Source organism: Stenella coeruleoalba, assembly GCF_951394435.1.
Source record: "Stenella coeruleoalba genome assembly, contig: scaffold_64, whole genome shotgun sequence".
NCBI classification, from domain to species: Eukaryota; Metazoa; Chordata; class Mammalia; order Artiodactyla; family Delphinidae; genus Stenella; species Stenella coeruleoalba.
This window is the reverse complement of record NW_027646265.1, coordinates 813,108-832,495: the sequence shown is the minus strand read 5'-3', so window position 1 is coordinate 832,495 and position 19,388 is coordinate 813,108. Positions and strand designations below refer to the sequence as shown.

At 44.9% G+C, this 19,388-nt stretch overlaps 1 long non-coding RNA gene across 1 annotated transcript in view; it reads right to left on the bottom strand.

Annotated features, from left to right (window-relative positions):
• The window catches only part of LOC307181230, a 154,455-nt gene extending 143,107 nt beyond the window's left edge, over positions 1 to 11,348 (bottom strand). Inside the window, exons 1-3 of the long non-coding RNA XR_013826184.1 lie at positions 11,248 to 11,348; positions 6,818 to 6,928; positions 3,366 to 3,521 (exon numbers count right to left, since the gene is read on the bottom strand). This is a non-coding gene — a long non-coding RNA (uncharacterized lncRNA). The remainder of the gene's footprint in view (positions 1 to 3,365; positions 3,522 to 6,817; positions 6,929 to 11,247) is intronic.
• Positions 11,349 to 19,388: the final 8,040 nt, after the last annotated feature.

Sequence of the window (19,388 nt, the reverse complement as noted above, 5' to 3'; positions counted from 1 at the left end):
AAATAGACTGAAGTAAGGCTGCCAAGAGGACTTGAAAGCGGGGCAGAATTGCAGGAAACCGATTTCAGGAGGTAGACTGGAATTGCATTGAAAGCATAGGAAAAGAGGCAGAACGTCCACAATGATGCACTTGGCCAAAAAGGGCGTATGCGTTTTTTCCTGAATATATTCAGGAAAAAACGCATACGCCCTTTTTGGCCAACCAAGCAAGCTTGCAAAGGAAATCTGCACTACAATGAAGTCTCACTTCCCCAGGTCAAAAGGGCCATCTGAAAAAAGTGTAAAATCCAGAAAGGCAGGACAGGCCATGGAGAACTGGGAGCCTTGTTATGCTGATGGGCGGGATGTAAATTGCCAACAGACACTCGGGAGAAGTGTATGGTGTTTCCTGAAACATCTAAAAAACAAAGCAACAGAGCCTAGGGCACTGCCACTTATGGTCCTATAGCTTAGGGAAATTAAAATCAAAAAGACACAGCCACCCCAAAGTTTGGGACGCCTCTGTTTACAAGAACCTCGTTTACAGTACAAGTTCAACATCGCAGAAAGTGAAAAATGGATAAAGAACTTGTGGTACTTACGTACAATGCAGTATCACTCAGCAATGAAATCTATGTCATCAGGCCCGTAGCAGCATAATGAGTGGATTCAGGTATGATGATTCTAACTGAAATAAGTCACACAGAAAAAGAAACATCATAAGTTATCACTAATACACGGAATGTAAACTTGGCTACACAGGAACTGAATTACAGAACAGAACAGGGTCTCAAATTTAGAAAACCAACTTATGCTTGCTTAAGGGTAAAGGTGAGTTGGGGTGCTGCATAAAACCAGAGATTGAAATGAGCACAGATAAAGTTCCTTAAGCCAAATATGGAATAGACAAGAGCTACTCCTTGCTCAACGAAATGGACTCAAAACCCCATATTAAACCCCTAAGAATGTACCGGACTAGTAAGTATCTTAAAACCTATGGATTGCTATGTCTCCAAAAGAGAATCAAGCGTGTGTACAGGGGCATAAACGCAGCAGTGATAGGATTGGAGAGGTTCGGTGAGCAAATGAAGACCCTTTGAAGTCATATTGCATGGTACCCATTACACGGGTCTCAACTCTCCATGTTTAAGGTATTCTTCCTTCAGCTAAAACATGCATGTGGAACCCAGAGTATGATCAACCGTGTGATCGCGAGACGTGTTCAAATATGTCTCAGTTTTCCTCCCCTGGTACTCGGGTGCAACATTCCAGACGCTTTACTAACACTCTCCCCACTTGGAGAGTCAGTCCCTTTAACCTCCTGTTTGGCCCAGTTTGCAATTTCTGCGGAAGATGAACAGGAATAGCGAGAACCAATGAGAGGCTAGCTGGAGGTGTCTGGACGGGCAAATTTAACTCTCATTTCCCACTAGGAAGAGGAATTAACCAAAGGCTCAGCGTGCCGTGGCGGAAACAGATTAGGGCCTGAAGCCATCCTGCGGTGTTGCGGCCAGGTCACAAGAAAGTGAGTTGAAGAAAGGAGCTCAGGGGCTCTGTAATTCACAAACCTGCAGAGTTATAAATGACAGCTATCGTCCAAAAATATACTGAAGTAAGGCTGCCAAGAGGACTTGAAAGCGGGGCAGAATTGCAGGATACCGATTTCAGGAGGTAGACTGGAATTGCATTGAAAGTGTAGGAAAAGAGGCAGAACGTCCACAATGATGCACTTTGCCAAAAGGGCATATGCGTTTTTTCCTGAATATATTCAGGAAAAAACGCATACGCCCTTTTTGGCCAACCAAGCAAGCTTGCAAAGGAAATCTGCACTACAATGAAGTCTCACTTCCCCCCGGTCAAAAGGGCCATCAGAATAAAGTGTAAAATCCAGAAAGGCAGGACAGGCCATGGAGAAATGGGAGCCTTGTTATGCTGATGGGCGGGATGTAAATTGCCAACAGACACTCGGGAGAAGTGTATGGTGTTTCCTGAAACATCTAAAAAACAAAGCAACAGAGCCTAGGGCACTTCCACTTATGGTCCTATAGGTTAGGGAAATTAATATCAAAAAGACACAGCAACCCCAAAATTTGGGACGGCTCTTTTTACAGGAATCTCTTCTACGGCACAAGTTAAATATCCCAGAGAGCAAATAATGGATAAAGAAGTTGCGGTACTTCTGTACAACAGAATACCACTCAGCAATGAAATCTATGTCACCAGGCCCGTACCAGCATAATGAGTGGATTGAGGCACGATGATTCTAAGTGAAATAAGTCACACAGAAAAAGAAACATCATAAGGTATCACTAATACACGGAATGTGAACTTGGCTACACATGAACTGAATTACAAAACAGAACAGGGTCTCAAGTTTAGAAAACCAACTTATGCCTGCTTAAGGGGGAAGGTGAGTTGGGGTGCTGCATAAAAGCAGAGTTTGAAATTAGCACAGACACCGTTCCATAAGCCAAATATGTAATAGACAAGAGCTACCCCTTGCTCAACGAAATGGATTCAACAATGAGGTATCACCTCACACCTGGTAGAATAGGTATCATTGAAAATCTACAAACAAAAAATGCTGGAAAGGGTGTGGAGAAAAGGAACCCTCTTCCACTATTGTTGGGAATATAAATTGATACAGTCATTATGGAGAACAATATGGAATTTCTTAAGAAACTAACAATAGAATTACCATATGATACAGCAATCCCAGTACTGGACATATACCCAGACAAAACCATAAATCAAAAAGAGTCATTCACCGCAATGTTCATTGCATCATTATTTACAATATCAAGGTAATGGAAGCAACCTAAATGCCCACAGACAGACGAATGCATAAAGCTGTGGTACATATATAAAATGGAATATTACTAAGCCATGAAAAGGAATGAAATTGGGTCATTTGTAGAGACGTCGATGGATCTAGAGACTGTCATACAGAGTGAAGTAAGTCAGAAAGAGAAAAACAAATCTTGTATATTCATGCATATATGTGGAACCTAGAAAAACTGTACAGATTAACCATTTTGCAAGGCATAAATAGAGCAACAGATGTAGACAACAAACGTATGGACAACAAGGGGGGAAAGCTGTTGGGGGGGTGGTGGTGGGAGGAGTTGAGAGACTGGGATTGGCATGTATACATTTATATGTATAAAATAGATAACCAATAAGAACCTGCTGTATAAAAATATAAAATAAAATTCAAAATTAAAAAGAAATAAAATTTAAAAAATAAAACAGAAAAAACAATTATTCCCTGCACATACATGTATTTATATGAATAAATTATTTCCATGCTTATATCTGTAAATACAAAAAAGAGGAATAAAATCTACCTTGAACCAAAAACGAAAAAGAGAAAAAAAACACAGAACCCACCAGTTACACAGAGGAAAACCGTATCAGGGCACTTGCTCCAGTTGTAAACAATTCTGAAGTTGGTCAGTGGTGGGGAATCGTCTCCCATTCAGCCAGCAGCCCCCACGCAACAAGCGTCCTCATCGCAAAGCTGGGGCACCGTGCCGAGGCATCTGTGAGTAAACGTGAGCTGAGCCCCAGGCCAGTTGCTGCTGAACTATTCCCACCCGTCCCAGGTAAAACACCTGAATATATACAAGGACTTGAAAGCCTAGAGGAAGGGCCATAGAGCCACACGAGTGACAGCATGCCGGCCGACTTGGTGCCTGCAGGCCAGCCAGGATGGTCCTGGCCCTGGGTGCTCTTCTGGAAGATTTCCATTTCCCTGCCTGAGATACCCGTCCTGTCCCTGCCCCCACTGCTTTTTTCCTTCCTCACCTCTGCCCAGGGAGAAATTCCAGCAGCAGGTATGGGTGACACATCCTCTTCTTTAGCAGGTGGCAGCCTGGCAACTGCTGCAGAAAGTCCAGCAGAGCCCCACTCACACTGGGCCACCCACAAAGCCGTGGCCTCTCACTCCCTCCCACCAGCCCAGCCCCGAGACTGCTGACAGGGCAGAGAAAATGGCGTCAGGCACGGCTGCAGGGGCTCTTGCTGCCTGGAGTGGTATTTATATTGATCTCAACCCAGGCACACCTGGGGAGGGCTGGCCGGCACGGTAAGGCTGCCCAGGTCAGCCAATCATCACCCCTCAGGGGCTCACAGTTGCAGAAAATGGAACTTGCTGAACCGGCCAGGTCCAAGGAACAGGTGTGGGCTCCTGAGAGTCAGGATAGACAAGGGGCTGCAGCTTTGGCTTGTTTTCTAATCATTTTATCTGGCCCATGAGTGGGAGACAACTTCAAGAAAACCCTCTCCTAATGAGAGGAACCCAGGAGTCAGGGAGAGGAGGGGTGGGTGGTGGTTGGAGACAGAGGCCTGGTGCCCCGGGTGCAGTGGAAGTCTCTGGAAGACCAGGTGGAGGGAGGCCTCACGGAGTGATGCCCAGGGTCACAGACCTGTCGCAGCTGCTGTTTGTTAGTTCAAGTCCTGCTCTGAGGTGCTCTGTGTCAGCTCTGAGCGACAGGTGAGCTGGGGGTGCTCTGCAATGAGGGCTATGTGCACGGTTCCTGTGTGCCCAGCCCTGCCACGGTACCTGCAAGGGTAGCTCTGTATCCTGGGAGGGGCCTGACCACGAGAGCCCCGTGGGCTGGGGTGGGGGTGGGGTACCTGCCCAGGTGAGCTCCATATTCTGGGATTGGTCTGACCACGAGAGCCCCATGGGCTGCTGGGGACCTGGTAAAGGATGTCAGGACAGTCAGTGAAGCCACCGAGGATATACCTCCAGTTGCTCCTAATTCCTACACCCTGCTGGTCATTCTACCAACCACCAGGACATGGTATTCTGTATTAGTCTTCAATGATGCCTTCTTTTGTATTCCATTAGTCCCAGAGTCACAAGAAATTTTGGCTTGTGAGTGGCAGGACTCCACATACAACTAAAACAATACTTCCGGGCCGTCTGGCCCCAAGGGTGCAAAAATTCCCACACCATCTTTGGGGAAAGCTTAGCTAAAGACCTAAAAGTTCTACCTCTGGAAAAGGAAACCCTCCTTCAATATGCAGACGACATTCTGATCACCAGCCCTACTAAGGAGGCCTCTGAACTACCAAGCCAATAAAGGATAGAAGTTGTCCAAGAAAAAGCTCAAATATCACAGACTGCGGTGACCTGCCTGGGCTTCATTCTCACAGAAGGTCAGAGAAGCCCATCCCAGGAAAGGGAAGAAACCATTTTCAGCCTTACCCCTTTCTAAAACTAGAAGACAGCTTAGGGGTTCCTGGGGAGGCCAGGGTTTGCTGCTTCTGGATCCCTAACCACAGTCTACTAGCTGGGCCTCTATATGAAACACTGAAAGGAAAAGATGATGATCCTTTTGAATAGAATCCAGAAGTGGCCTTTCAAGAATGGAAAGAGCAGTCAATTCAGACCCTTGCCCTGGAACTCCCTAATTTAGCTAAACCCTTTGACCTTTACATTCCCGGTGAAAGGTGAATCGCCATTGGAGAATTAGTGCAAAAACTGGGACCACTTGAAATGGAACAATGCAAGAATGCCATCCAGGTAGGATAAACTACGGTCACTAAGGGGCTTGGCCCACTGCCACATCTGGCCAAGATACTGGCGGTATCTAAAAACCTGGAAATCAGCAGCCCAAAAGGCCACCTCCCTCCTAAGGGAAAAGGACCCCACGTGGTGATCCTAACCACCAACCATGCCCTGAAGTTGCAGGGTTCGCTCCGTGGGCACACCGACCTCGAGTGAGGAGGCCCTCCAACTCCAACATCCAGAGAGATAACCGGGGGCAACAGGGCACCATGACGACTCGTGTGAACATCACTTGACCTGGAGTTTCTCTCATAAAACAACAAGAGTGTGTCCCAAAAGAGTAGACTACTGCTTGCAGGACTTACTGCACCCAGAGGGGAGCTAATAATCTTGGCAGGGGAACAGTATACCACACTGTCACCATAGAAAAGCCTACAGACACCGTGATGATGGTGGCCAATAAGACCGGCTGGACTCCTGTTTACTTCAAAAGGCTGTTGACTCAGTAGCCATCATGGTCCTTGGTCACCACTGACCCTGGACTGTCTGGGAGTTGAGCGGGCAGGGCTCTGACACCTGGTGCTGTTTGTACGTTAATTCAGGGGCCTAATTGAAGAAAGCGCAGACTACTGGTCAGAGCATCTAGGCTGGCAGAGACGGTCAGCCTAAGGTGGCCGAACAAATGTGGGGCGGGGTGAAACCGGCCCCCACAGCGTCTCTGCACATCTCTTTCCTGGACCCTTAAAGGTCATTAGAATCTATAACACTTCCAATGCTGGTGCTCAGGTGGACGAGCAGGGAGGCAGGGGTCCTGGGGACAATCAACGTCACCGGGAGGCTGCTGGGGAGAAGCTCTGACCCTCGCCCCAGGGTATGAGGGCTCCCAACTCAGCACTCAGCAGTTACAGAAGAAGGGTCTGCACCCTCAGCACTCCAAGAATGAGGAACGGGACAAAAGGCAGAGGAGGGGTTTGTCCCCAGCAAAGCCCATTAAAAATCCCTGGGAGATAAAAATAGAATCTGGGCAATAAAGTCAAGTCTAACCTTTTTTATCCTTTGTGCTTTGTCTAATTTCACGTGCTCCTAGGGTCCCGCATGCAGAGGTTCCACACCCGGCACTTCAGACCAGATTTCCTAGTGCAGAATGGCTGGGTCGACACCTCAGCTCCTGGGGCCCAGTGCAGACTCCACGATATAGAGCCTGAGCTACAGCCAACCCAGCCCTCGAGAGCTCCGCCGCCTCCCTCCCTCCCACTGACTCTGACAGGATCTCTACACAGCAGCCCAGCCCACAGCCCACGGGGTAGTGCATGCTCTCACCTCTCCATTCTCTGATCAAAATATAAAGTTTCCTTTGCTTGTGAACCAAACTCAGTCTCGATCTGTTGGCCCCAATGACACTGGGCAGGGGGACACTTGTTGGGGTCCACTCTGGAGGATCAGTAACAGAAATTGAGACTATTGTAACCTCAATGAACAGATATGTGAGCCAAACTGTAGTTAACATAGAACAGTGTATAAGGCTCGGGTAAAATAAGATGTTTTTAACACTTCCATTTGATATTTCCATCACTTTTTATAAGCAAGTTCAGTGAAAAGGTTTGTCTTATTTGTCAGGTCAATATTAGAGAAACGAAGTGATTTCTTTCCAAGGATGTACAGCTAATAATCTTGGTTAAACCTTCAATCGTGTTTTAAATGCTTTTCCATTGAAAATGATACCTCTCTTTCAGCTCCCCCATTTCTGAGAAGTATAAAATCTTATAATTTATTATTACCAAAGGGGAAAGGTGGGAGGAGGGATAAATTAACAGTTTGGAATGAACACATACACACTGCTATGTATAAAATAGATCATCAACAAGGAACTACTGTATAACACAGGGAACTACACTCAACATTTTGCAATAACCTATAAGGGGAAATAATCTGAAAAAGAATAGATATTTTTATTGACATCATCTATCAATGACAGTTAAAGTGTAGCCTAAGGGAAGCTGGTGGTGAGTGCTTCTGACCCTGAAGACTTCAATCATCTAAAGTTTGGACTCTGCCTACTTCCCAAGGCCCTTAATGAACATATGTGTAGCCGTAGCTTAAAAACTTCCCCAGTTTGGGTTTCGGGGAGACACTGATTTTGAAAAAGCCCTGGTGTTCTCCTTACATGAATGGGACTCTTCCTACTGCTAAAACATGTCTGTCACACCCAGAGGATGGTATACCATCTGATCGGGAAGAGTTTGGAAAAGGCATCTCATCTCCTCATCTCCTGGTGCTCGGGTTCACCCCTCCAGCGTCTTTACTAACAGTCTCCCCACTTGGAGATGTCAGCACTGTCAACATCCTGTTGCGTACAGTTTGGAATTTGTCCAGAGGATGAAGCGGAAGGATGAGGAACAATGAGAGACAAGTCCTAGGTGTTCAGACAGGCACATGTCACTCTAATTTCCAATCAGGAAGACGGATTGACCAAAGGCTAGGGTTGCCCATGGAAACAGTATAGGGCTTGAGGAAATCCCGCTGCTTTGTGGCCAGTTCCCATAAACACGAGTTGAACAATGGAACTCAGGGGCAGTAAAATTCACAAAACTGCAGAGTTGAAAATATCCATCACTGAAAAATGTCTTGAGGAAAGTCAGAGAAAAGGACTTGTAAGCAAGGGAGAATGGCAGGAAAGGGATTTGAGGAGGTAGAAAGGACTCGCCATTAAGCACAAGAAAAGGAGCTGAACATTGCCAACATTGCCAACATTGCAGTTGGCCAAAAAGGGTGTATGCGTTCTTTTCTGTATATATTCAAGAAAAGGGCATACACTTTTTTAGCCAACCAAACAGGTGGGCACTGGAAGTCAATACTACAAAAGATATCACTTCGCATCAGTCAGAAGAGCCATCCTCATAAAGCATAAACAACAGAAATGCAGGACAGGGCAACGAGAAGAGGGAGCCCTGTGAGACTTATAGTGGAAATGTATATTGCCAACGGCCATTCTGGAGAAGTGTATTGTGTTTACTAAAGCATCTAAAAAATGAGCTACAGAGCATAGGGCACTTGCACTCATGGGCGTATATCTTGGGAAAAACAAAAATCGAGAGGACACAGGCACCCCAATGTTTACCCCCTCTCTGTTTAAAAGATCCTCGACTAGGATATAACTTAAATGTCTCTGGAGGGAAAAAATGGATAGAGATGTGGTACTTAGGTAGAGTGGAATATTATTCAGCCTGTAAATCAATGAAATATGGCCAGTTGTAACGACTCCGGAGGAGTTACGTATGATCATTCTAAGTGACAGAATTCAAAAAGAAAAAGACACATATCATAAGATATCACTTAAAGGTGGAATCCAAAATGGCTACACATGAAATAAATTACAAAACAAAAACATAGTCAAATATGTAGAAAACACGCATAAGGCTGCTAAACGGGAAAGGTGGGGAGGGGTGAGGCATCATCCAGGAGGTTGAAATTAGCAAAGATACCATTCCAAATACCAAACTGATAATCAACAAGGCCTACACGGTAGCTAAAAGAACTGCACTCAGCACACTCAAGTCACCGGAAAAGAATATATACGACTGGTAAGAATCTGAAAAAGAATTTATTGATGTCTCTCTGTACGTGAATCAAGTGGATGTACAGCAGCAAGAAACAGAGCTTTGAAAATCAGCTGTAACCAATATAGTAATAAATTGAAAAAAATAAACGACAGAGAGACAGAGAAAACCTCTTACAACTTTTCCTCAGGGACGGTGATGCAACATGGATTGAACACATCTAGACCCACAGCAGGATGAGACATAAGGCTGGAAACTGTTTGCGCTAAGAGAAATGTGAGGTTGGGTGAGGAAATGCACACCCTTTAAAGTAATACTACCTGGTACCCATTCAATGGGTCCCAAATCTGCAGGTTCAAGGGATCTTCCTACAGCTAAAACATGCATGGAAAACCCAGAGGACTGTACACCATGTGATCGGGAGATGTGTCTAAAATGCACCTCATTTATCCTCTCCTGGTGCTCCTGTTCACCATTCCAGCCACGCTACTTAGAATTTCCCCACTTGGAGAATCAGTACATTTAAACTTCTGTTTCACACATTTTGCAAATTGTGAGGAGGATGAACGGGAAGAGGGGGAACCAATGAGAGAAGAGTTGTAGGGGTTTGGACGGGCACATATCACTCTAATTTCCCATTAAGAGTAAGAATTAAAGGAAGGCTCAGCCTGCCTCGCCGGAGCCAAAATAGGGCCTGAAGCAATCCTGCGGGTTTGAGGCCAGCTCACAAAAGAGCAACTTAAAAAATGGAGCTCAGGGTCACTGCAATTCACAAACCTGCAGAGTTATAAATGAAAACTAACGTCCAAAAATATGTTGAGGTAAGGCAAAGAAGAGGATCTGAATGCAAGACAGAATTGCAAGAAACAGATTTCAAGAGATAGATTGGACTCATCTTTAACGCACATGAAAAGCGGCAGAATTTCGACAATGATGCAGTTGGCCCAAAAGGGCGTATGTGTTTTTTCCTGATTATATCCAGGAAAAAACGCATACGCACTTTATGGGCAACGAAGCAAGCAAGCAATGCAAATGTGCACAACAAAGAAGTCTCACTTCCCACCGGTCAAAAGGGCCATCCTAAAAAATTGTAAAAACCAGAAATGCAGGACAGGCCATGGAGAACAGGGAGCCTTTATACGCTGATGGGCAGTGTGTGAACTGCCGAGAGCCACTCTGGAGAAGCGTATGGTGGTTCCTAAATCATCTAAAAAACAGAGCTACAGAGCATAGGACACTTCCAATCATGGGAGTATATCTAGGGAAGTCTAAAAATCAACAAGACACAAGCACACCACAGTTTAGGGCTACTCTGTTTACAAGAACCTCAACTTCAGTACACCTTAAATATCCCAGGAAAGAGAACAATGGATAAAGAAGATGTGGTACTTATGTACAATGGAATATCTCTTCACCATGAAATCAATGTAATAAGGCTAGTAGAAGGATAAAGAGTGGATTTAGGTCCGATAATACTACTTGAAATAAGTCAAACAGAAAAAGAAACATATCATAAGATATCACTTATAGAGGGAGGGTAAATATGGCTGCACAAGAAATGAATTACAGAACAGAACAGTGTCTCACATTTAGAAAACACACTTATGTCAGCTTAAGGGGAAAGGAGAGGTGGGGTGATGCATAAAACCAGAGTTTGAAATTAGCACAGATACCGTTCAATAAACCAAATAGGTATTAGACAAGATCTACACCTTGCTCAATGAACAGGCCTCAACACACCCTATACACCGCAGAGAAATATATCTGAGGAATAAGAATCTTAAAACCCATGTATTGATATATCTCCATAAGGGAATCAAGTGTGTGCAGAGCGGCACAAACACAGCAGTGAAAAGGAGCTAAACCCCATTATAGAAATAAATTTTAAAAACAAAACGCTGAAACAATGAAAGAGAGAAAAATTCTTACAAAATTCGCTCAGGGGCTGTGATGCAACCTGGATTGACCACATATAAACCCACAGCTGGATAAGACATAAGGTTGGACACTTGGGGCTGACAGGATTGGTGAGCTTTGGTGAGCAACTGCCGAAAGTTTAATGCAATACTTCATGCTACTCAGTCCAAGGGTCCCAACACTCCAGGTTGAAGGGAATCTTCCTACAGCTAAACCATGCTTGGGAAACCCAGCGACTGGTATACCATATGATCGGGAAAGGTTTCTAAAACGCACCTCATTTTTCCTCTCCTGGGGCTCCGGATCGACATTCCAGCCGCTTTACTAACAACATCCCCACATGGAGTCAATGCCTTTAAGTTCTGGTATCGCACAGTCTGCAGTTAGTGCAGAGGATGAATGGGAATAGGGGGAACCAGTGAGAAACTAGCTGTAGCGGTTTCAATGGGCACATGTCACTCTAATATCACATCAGTAAGAAGAATTAACCAAAGGCACAGCAAGGTGCCCCAGAAGAAAAATAGGGCTTCAAGGAATCCTGTGGTTATGGGGCAAGACCACAAAAATAAGAGCTAAAAAATGGAGCTAAGGGCCACTGCAATTCAAAAACCTGTAGAGTTATAAAGGCCAACTATTTTTAAAAAATATATTGAGGTAAGGCTATGAAGAGGCATTGAAAGCAAGGCAGAATTGCAGGAAACCGATTTCAGGAGGTAGACTGGAATTGCATTGAAAGCATATGAAGAGAGTCAGAAACTCGACAATGATGCACTTGGCCAAAAAGGGCGTATGCGTTTTTTCCTGAATATATTCAGGAAAAAACGCATACGCACTTTTTGGCCAACCAAGCAAGCTTGCAAAGGAAATCTGCACTACAATGAAGTCTCACTTCCCCCCGGTAAAAAGGGCCATCTGAAAAAAGTGTAAAATCCATAAAGGCACGACAGGCCATGGAGAACTGGGAGCCTTCTTATGCTGATGGGCGGGATGTAAATTGCCAACAGCCACTCTGGAGAAGTGTATGGTGTTTCCTGAAACATCTAAAAAACAAAGCAACAGAGCCTAGGGCACTTCCACTTATGGTCCTATAGCTTAGGGAAATTAAAATCAAAAAGACAGAGCCACCCCAAAGTTTGGGACGGCTCTGTTTACAAGAACCTCGTTTACGGTACAAGTTCAATATCGCAGAAAGTGAAAAATGGATAAAGAACTTGTGGTACTTACGTACAATGCAATATCGCTCAGCAATGAAATCTATGTTATCAGGCCCATAACAGCATAATGAGTGGATTCAGGTATGATGATTCGAACTGAAATAAGTCACACAGAAAAGAAACATCATAAGGTATCACTAATACACAGAATGTGAACTTGGCTACACATGAACTGAATTACAAAACAGAACAGTGTCTCAAGTTTAGAAAACCAACTTACGCTTGCTTAAGGGGGAAGGTGAGTTGGGGTGCTGCATAAAACCAGAGATTGAAATGAGCACAGATAAAGTTCCTTAAGCCAAATATGGAATAGACAAGAGCTACTCCTTGCTCAACGAAATGGACTCAACACCGCATATTAAACGCCTAAGAATGTACCTGACTAGTAAGTATCTTAAAACCTATGGATTGCTATGTCTCCGAAAGAGAATCAAGCATGTGTACAGGGGCATAAACGCAGCAGTGATAGGATTGGAGATGTTCGGTGAGCAAATGAAGACCCTTTGAAGTCATATTGCATGGTACCCATTCCACGGGTTTCAAATACCCAGGTTTAAGGTATTCTTCCTCAGCTAAAACATGCATGTGGAACCTAGAGTATGATCAACCATGTGATCGCGAGAAGTGTTCAAATATGTCTCAGTTTTCCTCCCCTGGTACTCGGGTGCAACATTCCAGACGCTTTACTAACACTCTCCCGACTTGGAGAGTCAGTCCCTTTAACCTCCTGTTTGGCCCAGTTTGCAATTTCTGTGGAAGATGAACAGGAATAGCGAGAACCAATGAGAGACTAGCTGGAGGTGTCTGGATGGGCAAATTTAACTCTCATTTCCCACCAGGAAGAGGAATTAACCAAAGGCTCAGCGTGCCATGCCGGAACCACATTAGGGCCTGAAGACATCCTGCGGTGTTGCGGCCAGCTCACAAGAAAGCGAGTTGAAGAAAGGAGCTCAGGGGCACTGTAATTCACAAACCTGCAGAGTTATAAATGACAGCTATCGTCCAAAAATACACTGAAGTAAGGCTGCCAAGAGGACTTGAAAGCGGGGCAGAATTGCAGGAAACCAATTTCAGGAGGTAGACAGGAATTGCATTTCAAGCATAGGAAAAGAGGCAGAACGTCCACAATGATGCACTTGGCCAAAAAGGGCATATGCGTTTTTTCCTGAATATATTCAGGAAAAAACGCATACGCCCTTTTTGGCCAACCAAGCAAGCTTGCAAAGGAAATCTGCACTACAATGAAGTCTCACTTCCCCCCGGTCAAAAGGGCCATCTGAAAAAAGTGTAAAATCCAGAAAGGCAGAACAGGCCATGGAGAACTGGGAGCCTTGTTATGCTGATGGGCGGGATGTAAATTGCCAACAGCCACTCCGGAGAAGTGTATGGTGTTTCCTGAAACATCTAAAAAACAAAGCAACAGAGCCTAGTGCACTTCCACTTATGGTCCTATAGCTTAGGGAAATTAAAATCAAAAAGACACAGCCACCCCAAAGTTTGGGACGCCTCTGTTTACAAGAACCTCGTTTACCGTACAAGTTCAATATCACAGAAAGTGAAAAATGGATAAAGAAGTTATGGTACTCATGTACAAAGCAATATCACTCAGCAATGAAATCTATGTCACCAGGCCCGTAGCAGCATAATGAGTGGATTCGGGTATGGTGATTCTAACTGAAATAAGTCTAACAGAAAAAGAAACATCAAAAAATATCACTAATACATGGAATTTAAACTTGGCTACAGAGGAACTGAATTACAACACAGAACAGTGTCTCAAATTTAGAAAACCAACTTATGCTTGCTTAAGTGGAAAGGTGAGTTGGGGTGCTGCATAAAACCAGAGACTGAAATGAGCACAGATAAAGTTCCTTAAGCCAAATATGGAATAGACAAGAGCTACTCCTTGCTCAACGAAATGGACTCCACACCCCATATTAAACAACTAAGAATATACCAGACTAGTAAGTATCTTAAAACCTATGGAATGCTATGTCTCCAAAAGAGAATCAAGCGTGTGTACAAGGGTCATAAACGCAGCAGTGATAGGATTGGAGAGATTCGGTGAGCAAATGAAGACCCTTTGAAGTCATATTGCATGGTACCCATTCCACGGGTCTCAACTCTCCAGGTTTAAGGTATTCTTTCTTCAGCTAAAACATGCATGTGGAACCCAGAGTATGATCAACCGTGTAATCGGGAGACATGTTCAAATATGTCTCAGTTTTCGTCCCCTGGTACTTCGGTGCAACATTCCAGACGCTTTACTAACACTCTCCCCCCTTGGAGAGTCAGTGCCTTTAACCTCCTGTTTGGCCCAGTTTGAAATTTCTGCGGAAGATGTACAGGAATAGGGAGAACCAATGAGAGACAAGCGGGAGGTGTCTGGATTGGCAAATATAACTCTAATTTCCCACCAGGATGAGGAATTAACCAAAGGCTCAGCATGCCGTGCCGGAAGCAGATTAGGGCCTGAAGCCATCCTGCGGTGTTGCGGCCAGGTCACAAGAAAGCGAGTTGAAGAAAGGAGCTCAGGGGCACTGTAATTCACAAACCTGCAGAGTTATAAATGACAGCTATCATCCAAAAATACACTGAAGTAAGGCTGCCAAGAGGACTTGAAAGCGGGGCAGAATTGCAGGAAACCGATTTCAGGAGGTAGACTGGAATTGCATTGAAAGCATAGGAAAAGAGGCAGAACGTCCACAATGATGCACTTGGCCAAAAAGGGCGTATGCGTTTTTTCCTGAATATATTCAGGAAAAAGCGCATACGCCCTTTTTGGCCAACCAAGCAAGCTTGCAAAGGAAATCTGCACTACAATGAAGTCTCACTTCCCCCCGGTCAAAAGGGCCATCTGAAAAAAGTGTAAAATCCAGAAAGGCAGGACAGGCCATGGAGAACTGGGAGCCTTGTTATGCTGATGGGCGGGATGTAAATTGCCAACAGACACTCGGGAGAAGTGTATGGTGTTTCCTGAAACATCTAAAAAACAAAGTAACAGAGCCTAGGGCACTTCCACTTATGGTCCTATAGCTTAGGGAAATTAAAATCAAAAAGACCCAGCCACCCCAAAGTTTGGGACGCCTCTGTTTACAAGAACCTCGTTTACCATACAAGTTCAATATCACAGAAAGTGAAAAATGGATAAAGAACTTGTGGTACTTACGTACAATGCAATATCACTCAGCAAAAAATCTATGTCATCAGGCCCGTAGCAGCATAATGAGTGGATTCAGGTACGATGATTCTAACTGAAATAAGTCACACAGAAAAAGAAACATCAAAAGATATCACTAATACACGGAATGGAAACTAGGCTACACAGGAACTGAATTAAAGAACAGAACAGGTTCTCAAATTTAGAAAACCAACTTATGCTTGCTTAAGGGTAAAGGTGAGTTGGGGTGCTGCATAAAACCAGAGATTGAAATGAGCACAGATAAAGTTCCTTAAGCCAAATATGGAATAGACAAGAGCTACTCCTTGCTCAACGAAATGGACTCAACACCCCATATTAAAAGCCTAAGAATGTACCTGACTAGTAAGTATCTTAAAACCTATGGATTGCTATGTCTCCGAAAGAGAATCAAGCATGTGTACAGGGGCATAAACGCAGCAGTGATAGGATTGGAGAGGTTCGGTGAGCAAATGAAGACCCTTTGAAGTCATATTGCATGGTACCCATTCCACGGGTTTCAACTACCCAGGTTTAAGGTATTCTTCCTTCAGCTAAAACATGCATGTGGAACCCAGAGTATGATCAACCGTGTGATCGGGAGACGTGTTCAAATATGTCTCAGTTTTCATACCCTGGTACTCGGCTACAACATTCCAGACGCTTTACTAACACTCTGCCGACTTGGACAGTCAGTGCCTTTAACCTCCTGTTTGGCCCAGTTTGCAATTTCTGCGGAAGATGAACAGGAATAGGGAGAACCAATGAGAGACTAGCTGGAGGTGTCTGGACGGGCAAATTTAACTCTCATTTCCCACCAGGAAGAGGAATTAACCAAAGGCTCAGCGTGCCGTACCGGAACCAGATTAGGGCCTGAAGCCATCCTGCGGTGTTGCGGCCAGCTCACAAGAAAGCGAGTTGAAGAAAGGAGCTCAGGGTATCTGTAATTCACAAACCTGCAGAGTTATAAATGTCAGCTATCATCCAAAAATAGACTGAAGTAAGGCTTCCAAGAGGACTTGAAAGCGGGGCAGAATTGCAGGATACCGATTTCAGGAGGTAGACTGGAATTGCATTGAAAGCGTAGGAAAAGAGGCAGAACGTCCACAATGATGCACTTTGCCAAAAGGGCATATGCGTTTTTTCCTGAATATATTCAGGAAAAAACGCATACGCCCTTTTTGGCCAACCAAGCAAGCTTGCAAAGGAAATCTGCACTACAATGAAGTCTCACTGCCCCCCGGTCAAAAGGGCCATCAGAATAAAGTGTAAAATCCAGAAAGGCAGGACAGGCCATGGAGAACTGGGAGCCTTGTTATGCTGATGGGCGGGATGTAAATTGCCAACAGACACTCGGGAGAAGTGTATGGTGTTTCCTGAAACATCTAAAAAACAAAGCAACAGAGCCTAGGGCACTTCCACTTATGGTCCTATAGCTTAGGGAAATTAATATCAAAAAGACACAGCAACCCCAAAATTTGGGACGGCTCTTTTTACAGGAATCTCTTCTACGGCACAAGTTAAATATCCCAGAGAGCAAATAATGGATAAAGAAGTTGCGGTACTTCTGTACAACAGAATACCACTCAGCAATGAAATCTATGTCACCAGGCCCGTACCAGCATAATGAGTGGATTGAGGCACGATGATTCTAAGTGAAATAAGTCACACAGAAAAAGAAACATCATAAGGTATCACTAATACACGGAATGTGAACTTGGCTACACATGAACTGAATTACAAAACAGAACAGGGTCTCAAGTTTAGAAAACCAACTTATGCCTGCTTAAGGGGGAAGGTGAGTTGGGGTGCTGCATAAAAGCAGAGTTTGAAATTAGCACAGATACCGTTCCATAAGCCAAATATGTAATAGACAAGAGCTACCCCTTGCTCAACGAAATGGATTCAACAATGAGGTATCACCTCACACCTGGTAGAATAGGCATCATTGAAAATCTACAAACAAAAAATGCTGGAAAGGGTGTGGAGAAAAGGAACCCTCTTCCACTATTGTTGGGAATATAAATTGATACAGTCATTATGGAGAACAATATGGAATTTCTTAAGAAACTAACAATAGAATTACCATATGATACAGCAATCCCAGTACTGGACATATACCCAGACAAAACCATAAATCAAAAAGAGTCATTCACCGCAATGTTCATTGCATCATTATTTACAATATCAAGGTAATGGAAGCAACCTAAATGCCCACAGACAGACGAATGCATAAAGCTGTGGTACATATATAAAATGGAATATTACTAAGCCATGAAAAGGAATGAAATTGGGTCATTTGTAGAGACGTCGATGGATCTAGAGACTGTCATACAGAGTGAAGTAAGTCAGAAAGAGAAAAACAAATCTTGTATATTCATGCATATATGTGGAACCTAGAAAAACTGTACAGATTAACCATTTTGCAAGGCATAAATAGAGCAACAGATGTAGACAACAAACGTATGGACAACAAGGGGGGAAAGCTGTTGGGGGGGTGGTGGTGGGAGGAGTTGAGAGACTGGGATTGGCATGTATACATTTATATGTATAAAATAGATAACCAATAAGAACCTGCTGTATAAAAATATAAAATAAAATTCAAAATTAAAAAGAAATAAAATTTAAAAAATAAAACAGAAAAAACAATTATTCCCTGCACATACATGTATTTATATGAATAAATTATTTCCATGCTTATATCTGTAAATACAAAAAAGAGGAATAAAATCTACCTTGAACCAAAAACGAAAAAGAGAAAAAAAACACAGAACCCACCAGTTACACAGAGGAAAACCGTATCAGGGCACTTGCTCCAGTTGTAAACAATTCTGAAGTTGGTCAGTGGTGGGGAATCGTCTCCCATTCAGCCAGCAGCCCCCACGCAACAAGCGTCCTCATCGCAAAGCTGGGGCACCGTGCCGAGGCATCTGTGAGTAAACGTGAGCTGAGCCCCAGGCCAGTTGCTGCTGAACTATTCCCACCCGTCCCAGGTAAAACACCTGAATATATACAAGGACTTGAAAGCCTAGAGGAAGGGCCATAGAGCCACACGAGTGACAGCATGCCGGCCGACTTGGTGCCTGCAGGCCAGCCAGGATGGTCCTGGCCCTGGGTGCTCTTCTGGAAGATTTCCATTTCCCTGCCTGAGATACCCGTCCTGTCCCTGCCCCCACTGCTTTTTTCCTTCCTCACCTCTGCCCAGGGAGAAATTCCAGCAGCAGGTATGGGTGACACATCCTCTTCTTTAGCAGGTGGCAGCCTGGCAACTGCTGCAGAAAGTCCAGCAGAGCCCCACTCACACTGGGCCACCCACAAAGCCGTGGCCTCTCACTCCCTCCCACCAGCCCAGCCCCGAGACTGCTGACAGGGCAGAGAAAATGGCGTCAGGCACGGCTGCAGGGGCTCTTGCTGCCTGGAGTGGTATTTATATTGATCTCAACCCAGGCACACCTGGGGAGGGCTGGCCGGCACGGTAAGGCTGCCCAGGTCAGCCAATCATCACCCCTCAGGGGCTCACAGTTGCAGAAAATGGAACTTGCTGAACCGGCCAGGTCCAAGGAACAGGTGTGGGCTCCTGAGAGTCAGGATAGACAAGGGGCTGCAGCTTTGGCTTGTTTTCTAATCATTTTATCTGGCCCATGAGTGGGAGACAACTTCAAGAAAACCCTCTCCTAATGAGAGGAACCCAGGAGTCAGGGAGAGGAGGGGTGGGTGGTGGTTGGAGACAGAGGCCTGGTGCCCCGGGTGCAGTGGAAGTCTCTGGAAGACCAGGTGGAGGGAGGCCTCACGGAGTGATGCCCAGGGTCACAGACCTGTCGCAGCTGCTGTTTGTTAGTTCAAGTCCTGCTCTGAGGTGCTCTGTGTCAGCTCTGAGCGACAGGTGAGCTGGGGGTGCTCTGCAATGAGGGCTATGTGCACGGTTCCTGTGTGCCCAGCCCTGCCACGGTACCTGCAAGGGTAGCTCTGTATCCTGGGAGGGGCCTGACCACGAGAGCCCCGTGGGCTGGGGTGGGGGTGGGGTA